Source organism: Melitaea cinxia, chromosome 13 (assembly GCF_905220565.1).
Source record: "Melitaea cinxia chromosome 13, ilMelCinx1.1, whole genome shotgun sequence".
NCBI lineage: Eukaryota > Metazoa > Arthropoda > Insecta > Lepidoptera > Nymphalidae > Melitaea > Melitaea cinxia.
Window position 1 is genome coordinate 7,013,280 of NC_059406.1, and position 11,744 is coordinate 7,025,023.

The window sequence follows — 11,744 nt, forward strand, 5'->3', positions numbered from 1 at the left end:
TGTCCAACCACAAAGGCGCGTAACATGACTTTGTAATAATTTCAACATATATGTAAAAAAAAAACTTTAGCACAAAGAGAACAAATAAAATGTAAAATATTTTATATTCAAACAATAAGATTGGAAGTAATATTTTACTTTTTTTTTTAGTTAATCTTTATTTAAAATAAGTAAACGTAACGCCTGTAACGTGTCGAGTGCAAAGTAGAAATAGCTAAGTTAGTTTTCATTTCATTCATTGCTTGATTAAAAACAAAATTCTTAATATTATTTTTTTGAGTCTCGTCGCTAACCTACGTCAGAGACTATTTAATGCTGCAGCCTATTTTGTAAAACAGTTTTATATATTTCTTTAGAAATGACAATATAGTTTTTCCTTGCAATCTCTTTTCAATTTCCTTGCCTTTGATTAAACTTTAGACACAATTAACTGACCAAAATATAAGTTAAGTTTGTTTTAAATACACTACAAAAACATACTAAGTTTTATTAAGTAATCTATAATATAAAAATGAGTCGCTGAATGTGTTGCTAAGCGCAAAACTAGAGAAGGGTTGGACCGATTTCGCTAATTCGCTAAAAAAAAAAATTTAAAATTTCCTGAGAAAGTCTAAAAACAACACTTTTCTATACTCCCATACAAAAGATTTGTGATAATACTTAAAAGTCACAGTTAGGCGATACGAAGTTCGCCGGGTCAGCTAGTGAGTAAATATAAATAACAAGATCCTTCTCCTTCATGGGGAAAGAGGCCTATGCCCAGTAGTGGGATATTACAGGCTGAAGCGATAAATAACAAGTCTATACGACAACGATATTTACAATATGAAAGTCTGGTAGAGTATACGATGTACTGGCGCGTACCCCAACTCAAAATAAATTAATTTGATTACTTTAGAAATTTTGATGACGATTCCGATGTACACGTGCGGAAGTTCCATTGACATTGACAGTTAATTCCCGTGTTGAGCTGATATTCGTACTAAAGTTTTTTCTGTTCCATTAACTAATCATTACGTTTTATCATAATTTCTACCATGCCTTAGGAGAATGTAAAGCCATCGGTCTAACTTTTGTCACTAATACTTGGCTACTAATAATGATCATTACTCTTGACAAGGAAACTATACAACAACTCGCGGCGGGATGGCGTGGTAGGTTCACCTACGTTTTAATGCTTATTGTGTGTACCATATGTATAATACTCACATTTGTAGCCTTCAGATTATTTTAATACTCGTTTTTACATGATTGACATACAGAAAAAGATGATTTTGTTACACGTATTTTATACCTCCTTCATTTATTGTCCAATCATGAAAATCGAAATGAGTTGTAACGGAATAATCCAATAGTAACAAAGCAATTGATGAATGTATAATTAGTTAAGATACCAAGCGACTTTTATCAAATATAAAATATAATAATTAAAGTATACTTGTACCAGAGTGTCAATGGCATTCATATACAATAACCCCAACATCATTTTCCTAGTACAAAATACGTTATACACATTAAAATCAAATCATATTTATATAAATAAGCAATATCAAACTAAAGACGACATTAAGGCAAGAGTCAATTCTACTGCAAGAATTGGGCTGAAGCCGTAGAAACATATACCAATACCGAATCCTCACGAATCCACTTTCTATTAAGCGCCGTACTCGCGCTCTTCAGAAATGATTTATTGAACAACTAGCTGTGCTCGCGACATCGTTCGCGTGGAATTTAACAAAAAATTAATTGTTCAATTTGCAGAGTTATAAAAGAAATAAATTTCTAAAATAAAAGTAGCCTCAGTTACTCCTTACTACATCAACTGCCAGTGAAAGTGCCGTCAAAATCGGTCCAGCCGTTTCATAGATTAGCCAAAACAAACAAACAGACAGACAGACAGACAAACATTGTAAAAAATGCTATTTTGGGGTATGAACCCCAACATACACATCCATTACTTACATCCATATGCATTTAGTAAAAAGCGGTTACTTTAATATTACAAACAGACACTCCAAATTTATTTATTTGTATGTATAGATATAGATATCACGAGTACTGGTTTTCATAGTAAAGGTGTCACGAGATTCTTATTTATATATGTGTGTTTGCTCGCAAACAAAAAAAAAATATTGTTTTTGCAGGCAAACGAAGAAAAACCGACTTCAATTACATCGACAAGTAATACAACGTAGGTAGACGAAAAAAAAGTCAAGTAAATACGCATTATCAAAGATTACTCCAAAAGTTGTAATCAGATGTCAATGAATTTTAAATGTGATCACATGATAAATATTGGCTTTCGATTAAATTTTAAAAATCATTACAATCGGTACATCCAGTAAAAAGTTATGCGGATTTTCGAGAGTTTCCCTCGATTTCTCTAGGATCCCACCACCAGATCCTGATTTCCTTATCATGATACCAAGCTAGGGATATCTTCTTTCCAACAAAAAAAAAAAAAAGAATTATCAAAATCGGTTTATAAATGACGGAGTTATCCCCGAACATACATTAAAAATATATATATACGGTCGAATTGAGTAACGTCCTCCTTTTTTGAAGTCGGTTAATAATAAAATAGAATATAGTAATAAACAGCCCTATACATGACGAGTATTGCATATAATGCCCGCTCAATTTGATTATTTTTTTAGTTGTTATCAAACTTCTCTCTCATATTATATACATTTTTAAACTGCGTATCTATTTTTATAAAGCCATATTAATCACTTGGCCAATAACATATTATACTCGTATATACATCCATTAATAAAGATTGAAGGGGTATAAGAAGGGGTTAATGTTTATATCAAATTTCGTCTTCTTTGAAGTTTTAAAGATAAAACTTAAGTTTTGACCTTTTGATTAGACGTAATTACTTGCGAGGCACATGGTTTTTAGAATTTCATATCAGGAAGGAATCTCTTTTAGCCAAAGTCTCGCAATAGGGACGACATAATCTGGTCCAGTTCAACCCTAATAAGACACAAGTTTACGCGTTTACCGCAAAAAAATCACCCTTCGTCGTTCCTCTCAAATTTGAAGGCGCTCCCCTAACAGCCTCGGCCAGTATTGGGATACTAGGCGTCGACATATCGATTAATGTGCAATTTCGTGGTCATCTGGAAGGAAAGGCTAAACTAGCCTCGAAGAAACTTGGTGTGCTCAGTAGGGCGAAGCAGTATTTCATGCCCTGCTACCGCCTACAATTATATAAGGCACAGATCCGGCCCCACATGGAATACTGCTCTCACCTATGGGCTGGGGCGCCCCAGTACCAGCTCCTTCCATTTGACCGTGTTCAACGCCGAGCGGCTCGAATCATTGGCGACAAGATTCTCTCCGATCGGCTCGATTCTTTGGCGCTGCGTAGAGATGTCGGGTCACTCTGCATCTTCTACCGTATTTACCACGGGGAGTGTTCTGAGGAATTGTTCGGACTAATACCTACAGCAGAATTCCACCACCGGACATCGCGTCAAAATTCAAAATTTCATCCACATCACCTCGATGTCTGGAAGTCTACAACAGCTCGATTTTTGCGCCATTTTCTGCCACGCACGACCCCTCTTTGGAACCAGCTACCACCTACGGTATTTTCGAACAAATACGACCTAGGGACCTTCAAAAGAAGAGCATATTCCTTTTTGAAAGGCCGGCAACGCGCCTGCTAATCCTTTGATGTAGCGGGTGTCTGTGGATGTTGTTTTCATTTACCATCAGGTGAGCCAACTGTCCGTTTGCCCCCTCTTCTAAAAAAAAAAAAAAGAAAAAAAAGGAAGGTAAGAATGTGTGTCGGAAGCGGGAACTTTTATATTTGGGGTTTGACAGAGAGAAAAAAAATAGATGGATGATTCAAGTACAAGATTAAAAACCGTTTATATGAAATCTGCGATTCAGATTTCAGAAAGATTATTGATTATAAAAATTTATTATTAAAAAACAAGCCCGACTGCAACAAATAACAACTACAAAGGGAAAACAATTTAGTGTGGAGTGAAGTAAAGTGTATTGTATTCCATTTGATACTTTCATGAACTACAGATATTTTAATGTGTTTATGATGCATTTATTTACATACTTCAAATTATTGTAGACGGGGACAAAAAAGTTCTAAAAAAAAGGTCAGCTTAGAGCCACGTAACAGGCTTATGTAATATGTGTGAAACGAAGTCCACAACGGCTTGAACCAGTGTCGTTTCCTGTTACTTGTGTACTGTGACAGCACAGCAAAGTATCAGAGGCGACATTCGACGTTCAATTTTTTTTTTGCCCTCGACGCGCGTCAAAGTCCACCACATATGGCTCAATACGTACACCTATTCCTCTTTGATTTTCGTAAATTGTATAAACACTGCTTGCGACAACTCCCCAGTCTCTAATTGGTCTGTACAAAGAGCTGGCCATTCTATACTTCGGACAACTCTCATAGCAACATTAATTAGGCCGTTATTAACATTGATGTTACGGTGTAACATTACTCGCTATCCAATCTCAATACCTACGGTGTCCCATTACTAATGGTACTATATTTTGCATATTATCTAACTATATTATACAAGTATAATAACTCCGCATAAACGTGTGACTTGGGTTTGAAGCCTAATCGAGATAGATAGTAGTATTTTTTATAGTTTGATAATATTTGGCTTTAAATTACACAGTGATAGCGTAAAACATAAAAAACGTGGGTGAAATTTAAAAAAAAATATTACAGTAATCTTTATTTGTAACATGCTATTGTGTTGATTGTCATTGTTGTTGTTGTTGTACAATAAAGAGTTTATTATTATTTTTGACCTCTATAGAGCGCCACATTGGATGAAAGGGTAATAATATATATTATATATTTCTGACATCAGCCAATCACACACAGGACAGGTTTAATTTTTTTTTTTTTTGTAATATGGTTTCTAAAATTCGCCATTTTGAATTTTTTTTTAATGTACCCAGTGTCACTCAGATCATCAAGGCATCGTCAAGGATCATCGGGTAAAAATAACAGATTTTTTTTATTTAGTTCTTTCTATCTTTAAAAAAAAAATAGAAAGCTTGCATCTAACAGTATTTTTTAATTTTGCATTTTATTTGAGAAACGAAAATTCCATTATGTAACAAACTTTATATAATGTCTCTGGATCGTCCTGACAGGCCTTAGGTCCTGTCAGGGTACGGGCTTCTAGGCTAAGCCTGCCTACCCGAGCTTTTCCTCACCGGCCGTGCCCACTGCAGGGTGCTTTCTTTCCGGCCCGATGGGCTGAGGATACCAAGAGAGCGCTACCTTATAAATAAATATACGTATCACTCTTTCACTTAATTCACGTACTTCATCTTCATAATAAATTGTCACAATTTCACTGTCCGACCCCTGAATCTCTTCATAGCACATTTCATGCAATAACCGACTGATTTCTGCATCGTCTACATGATTTTGTGACGATATTGTGTACTTTTTATCGTGGGCTATAACAAGTAAAAAAACAAACTAATAATAAACATGTACATTTAACATATTTTTAAAAAAATCAAAAACTGACACTAAAGATAATGGTAGGTAAATATTGACGAAAGTACTGCACTTACCGGAGCGATATGGGTGTGTCCTACATGCTCCAACAGCTGACTGAGTTGGTATGAACGGCCAGCTTAGTGACGCGAAAAACAAAGGAGTTATATCGATCTTCAAAATCGATTACGTCGATTCGACGTACATAGGTTATCTATCTACGGTTAAAATAAGATTTTTTTATAATTTAATTTTATCATTCATAATACACTTATGATCTAGTTTTGAGTGAACAAACCTGCAGAAGGCCACATTAACTATAATTTCAATATGATTTTTTATTTTTTGTTTTATTTTATTTTGGAAACAAACGGTATTACATCAATATACAGAAATAGAAAACACAATAGTATCACTTAACTAAAAATAGTTTCCGATATTAAAAAAGGCTTTACGATAAATAGCAAACAGTCAGGATTGACTGAGTGTTCTATAACAAATAGGAGTATGGTGTGACGGTCAGCTACGTGTGGTATATACCTATTATATATTTATTAACAAATATAATTGTAAATTATCATCCACGGGCTCTGAAATTGTAACAAAATTCATGCTTGTTAAACATTATGCATTATAATACCACAGGTGATTTAGTATTCGAACCAAAAATCGACGTCGTCGAGTCCTGTGACTGCCTAATAAAGCTATGCTATGCTAGCTACGTGGTCCGACGCTAACGGATTTTATTTTATTTTATGTATAAATATACTCACACGCAGATATGTACACAGATAGAAGAAGACTTCTTCTTCTTCTTCTTCTCCTTCTTCTTCTCCTTCTTCTTCTCCTTCATCTTCTCCTTCATCTTCTCCTTCTTCTTCTCCTTCTCCTTCTCCTTCTCCTTCTCCTTCTCCTTCTCCTTCTCCTTCTCCTTCTCCTTCTCCTTCTCCTTCTCCTTCTCCTTCTTCTTCTTCTTCTTCTTCTTCTTCTTCTTCTTCTTTCTATATACATTTGTATAATTTTACTAGCTTCTAGGATTCTCTATTCTTCTTCTAGGATTTTTGCGAAACTGCAGCGCACGCAGCGGATTCTCTCAAAAAGAAAAAAGGTCCCGATTTTGAAACATTCTTCATTGGTGCTTCACTCCTATTGGTCTTAGTTTGATAATATAGAGCCGTCCTCGATAAATGGGTTACCTAACACTGAAATAATTTTTCAAATCGGACAAGTAGTTCCTGAGATTATTGGGTTCAAACAAACAAACAAACTCTTCAGTTTAAAACTAAAAAACTAGCTGTGCCCGCGATTTCGTCCGCTTGGAATTAACCAAAAAAGCTATTATTTAGTTCACAGAGTTATAAAATAAATAAATTTCTAAAATAAAAGTAGCCTAAGCTACTCCTTACTACATCAACTGCTAGTGAAAGTGCCGTCAAAATCGGTCCAGCCGTTTCATAGATTAGCCGGAACAAACAGACAGACAGACAAAAATTTTAAAATGTCATTTTGATACATGTACCGTGTAAACATCAATATTTATTTAGTAAAAAGCGGTTATTTTAATATAACAAACATACATTTCAATTTTATTTACTTGTATAGATTATGTCTAATTATATATTTGTAGGTACCTACTCAAATTCAACAATGCTACTTATTGTTTTAGCCGAGATAAAATGCTATACGTAGACAATTTGTTTTCGCTGATTTGGGAAAACAGGATATTTACTTCGTAAACATCCCTTTTATTTAAATCTACTGAGCAAAAAGGGTACTTTTTTATTAAGAAGTTTTCTATCTTTATTTATTTTGTATCTATATTATGACGTATACCTAGATCTCTTTTTTTTTCTTCAAACAATTGTGTTCGTAAATGGAACAACATTATTTTCCCAATACGTTACAATAACATGAATTGAGGATAAATAAACAGATAGCACTTAAATTATTACAGTCTCAAAGATTGGACATAAACCGTAAGCAATCGTTTGATTTAGAGTTTTACTATTTCAGTAGTAAATATTTAGCAGTGTTGGCACATATTAGCATTAATTTACGTAGATCGCTCACTGTTATTATTCTGTTGCTTTCAACATATGGTGCGTGTGCCATGTCGGTGGCGTATAAACACCGACGGTTGCGGGTTCTATTCCCGCTTATAATGGATATTTGTATTTTTGAAACTTATTATTTCCCGCCTGGTTGTTAGTCCTTATGGGTCTCCCCACCGTGCCTCGAAGAGCACGTTAAGCCATCGCTCGGTCTCGGTTGTTATTATGTACAACTGATAGCGATCGTTACTTATAGTAGGGAATATATTCGCCAACCCGCATTGGAGCAACAATCAACTGATCCATCTTCTACATGGCGAAAGAGCACGATGCCCAGCAGCGGGATATTGCAGGCTGTAGTATTTTCAACGTACTGTCGTTAATAATTTCCATTTGTAATACTTTGTGATGTGATTTGGCAAATGTACAAAGTATCTGCAAATATTTTGCTTGGTAATTTGTATGACTCAAAATAGCATGAGTGACAACAGTATAGTGAAAGGATGCTGAGTCACGTGTAATGTTCCACCCTACTTGCATTTAACGAACATTTCCCTAATTAACGTGTAATTATTACGTGTCCTAATGAATTTACTCATCTTCCACTAATTTATTTTGCCTATTTCTAGCATACAATTATTATTTGATATATCTGTAAAACTAATTTCCCTTTTTTTAAATTTGCAAAATGACTGTTTAGCTTCGTAAGGTAATAAAAATATTCTTATCTGGCAAATTAATCTATGAGTTGCGACTGTTTGTTAAATTAACTGTGTTTATATGAAATGATATGTAATATAATTTATGGGCCTATGCCCAACAGTGGGATACAAAATAAATTGAGAAACAGGGGGAGAATAAATAAGTTTATTTACAACAAGACAGTCATATTTAAATAGAGTTGTCACATGTGTAGATTTAATAATAAAAGGAGGAGGAGAAGGATTTTTTTATATTTTTAAATATTTTAATTTGTCTCTTTAAAGGAAGAAATATAGAAGTAAAATAGAATAATCTTTATTGTTTACCAAAATACAAATAAAACAGTAACGAATAATAATAAAATATGATGTACAAAATCTTCGCTGATGAGCTATTTCTTCCAGATAACCTTTAGACATAGGACACTAGCAATTTTATTCTACTTTTATTTATTTGTTAGCAGATCCGACTTACATTGTTTTGTAAACTGTTGAACGCCTGAAGTTCAAATTAATCTTACATATTTTAATTTTTTTTTCTTCATTATCTGAGAAATTTTCTTAATTTAACATTCCATAACAACCTTCTACACACAATTAACTAGCCTGTTAGATTATATAGATTATAGTGATACTTCTTTCTTTTTTGGGGGTTGTGGACTCGATTCCCACCCTTACTATGTTTATTTTCATCATATATGAATTTCTTATATATATATTTAAAAAACCGCGTTGAAATTTATTAACAATAGGAACAATATTTCATACATTACTTGATTTCAGCATTATATAGAATGCCTGAATTTCTTTGCCACTAACAAAATATAATAGGTATACAATCTTAAACAAATAAGCATAATGATGTAAATTGGTCAAAAGTTAAGTAAGACGCACGAATGATTAGGAATCTGGATGCAAAGCTAAGGCTAAAGCTAAACTGTATGCAGGCTTAGTCGTAAATCAGCACTTTATGTTTCAGGATTTAAAGTATTGTGTTAAAACAGGTGTTATCTTAATTTAGGTGTTTTCGTTCTGATTTATTTGTTTGTGATGTTGTACAGAATATTATTTCGTGTGGAAACGAATTCTAAACGATTTCTTTTTCATACTATTATTCTTTAGTCAGTAAGAAACATTTATATTAGTGACATGTGTAATTTCGCTGATCGTTTTAATTTACGGGCGATCTATATTTCGAAATATACATTTAAAGATTTATTAAAATTTAAAATTTTAAATTGCACACTCATATAAAACTTTCGCTTTTTTGTCTGGCTTAGGTATTATTATCTATACTAATATTATACGCTTCAGCCTGTAATATCCCACTACTGGGCATAGGCCTCTTTCTCCATGTAGGAGAAGGATCAGAGCTTAATCCAGCACGCTGATCCAATGCGGGTTGGCGGATATATTCCCTACTATGAGTAACGATCGCTATCAGGTGTACATGATAACAACCGGGACCGACGGCTTAACGTGCTCTCCAAGATACGGTGGGGAAACCCACAAGGACTGCACAAACACCCAGACTACGGCAAATACCTGTATGGCCAATACAAATGTTTGTCATGTGCGGGGATCGAACCCGCAACCGCCAACGCAACAGATACAATCCATGGCTGTAACCGTTGCGCCAACGCGGCGTCCAATTATAATATTATAATAACAAAAAAAACCGACTTCAAAAAGGAAACTAAAAAGTGAAAAATAAATTTACTTAGTACAAAGTAATTCGTATTTTGATTTAGTTAATCAGAAATGATTAAATAAATATTTTATAATTTTGAAGTTGGTGCCAAGTAAAACAATAACTACTCTAGTATCTTCTCGTAAGTTGTATTCAGTTTTCTTTCATAATTTGTTTCATTGACTATTAGTTTGAATACTTTTATTATTCTGTTACTGTTTTGACATATCTAATAATATTTTTTGTACTTGTTTGTTGTGTGTGTGTTGTTTGTATTTGTTATTGTAGCTAGGTTGTTGTAGTATTTACTTGGCACCAACTTCAAAATTATAAAATATTTATTTAATCATTTCTGATTAACTAAATCAAAATACGAATTACTTTGTACTAAGTAAATTTATTTTTCACTTTTTAGTTTCCTTTTTGAAGTCGGTTTTTTTTGTTAAAAATTATTTTATTTTACAATTTTTAGTGATGGGTAGACCTAACAAGGATGCTTTTTCTCTAATGTCGGGGGTTCGGAAACATACACAATACACAAGCACAAACACCCAGATCATGACAAACATCTATATGGCCAATACAAATGTCTGTCGTGCGCGGGGATTGAACCCACTAACGCCAGCGCAACAGCCGGTGCTGTAACCGCTGCGCTAACGCGTCGACATACTATGAGTAAAGTTCGTTATCAGGTGTACGTAATAACAACCGGGACTGACATCCTAGCGTGTTCTCCGAGGCTAGGTTGGGAGAACCACAAGGATTAACAACTAGACCGAAAATAAATATTTGTAGAAACATAAATATCCACTCCGAGCGGGAACAGAACCCGCGACCGTCGGTGTTTAGGCGCCGCCGACACGGCACATGCACCATTCTATCAAAGCGGTCGTCAAACAGCAAAAGGTAACTGCTGTAAATTGTTGAGAAATTTCCTCGAGTGTTTATGGGCTCCATCATCAAACCTGGTTCTGCGACACAGATGATCACACAGCAGGTAATTGCTGTAAATCGTTAAAGAGTTCCCTCGACTAACTTTTGTCTCCATCATCAGACTGAAATGGCACTTATAACTCATATATATGCAAAGTTCTCATCAATAGAAACGAATTAAGTTCAAACAGCAGGTAATTGCTGTAAATCGTTAAAGAGTTCCCTCGACTAACTTTTGTCTCCATCATCAGACTGAAATGGCTCTTATAACTCATATATATGCAAAGTTCTCATCAATAGAAACGAATTAAGTTCAAACAGCAGGTAATTGCTATAAATCGTTAAAGAGTTCCCTCGACTAACTTTTGTCTCCATCATCAGACTGTAGTGGCACTTATAACTCATACAGGTGCAAAGTTCTCATCAATAGAAACGAATTAAGTTCAAAAAGCACGTAATTGCTATAAATCGTTGAAGAGTTCCCTCGACTATCTTTCTTCTCCATCATCAGATCGACTCTAGACCTTTATTAAATAGTAGTGCTTTATAGTATTTAATGAAAACATGATTAAATTTACTAGTCACCCTTACGATTTTTAAAAGTTTCCCTCGATTTCTCTGGGATCCCATCATCAGATCCTGGTTTCCTTATCATGGTACCAAACTATGAATATCTCCTTTCCAACAAAAAAAGAATTATTAAAATCGGTTCATAAACGAAGAAGTTATCTCCGAACATACATAAATATATATATATATATATATATATATATACGGTCGAATTGAGTAACCTCCTCCTTTTTTTGAAGTCGGTTAAAAAGGAAATATCTGATTGTTAATTTGTTTGCACTGAACATGCT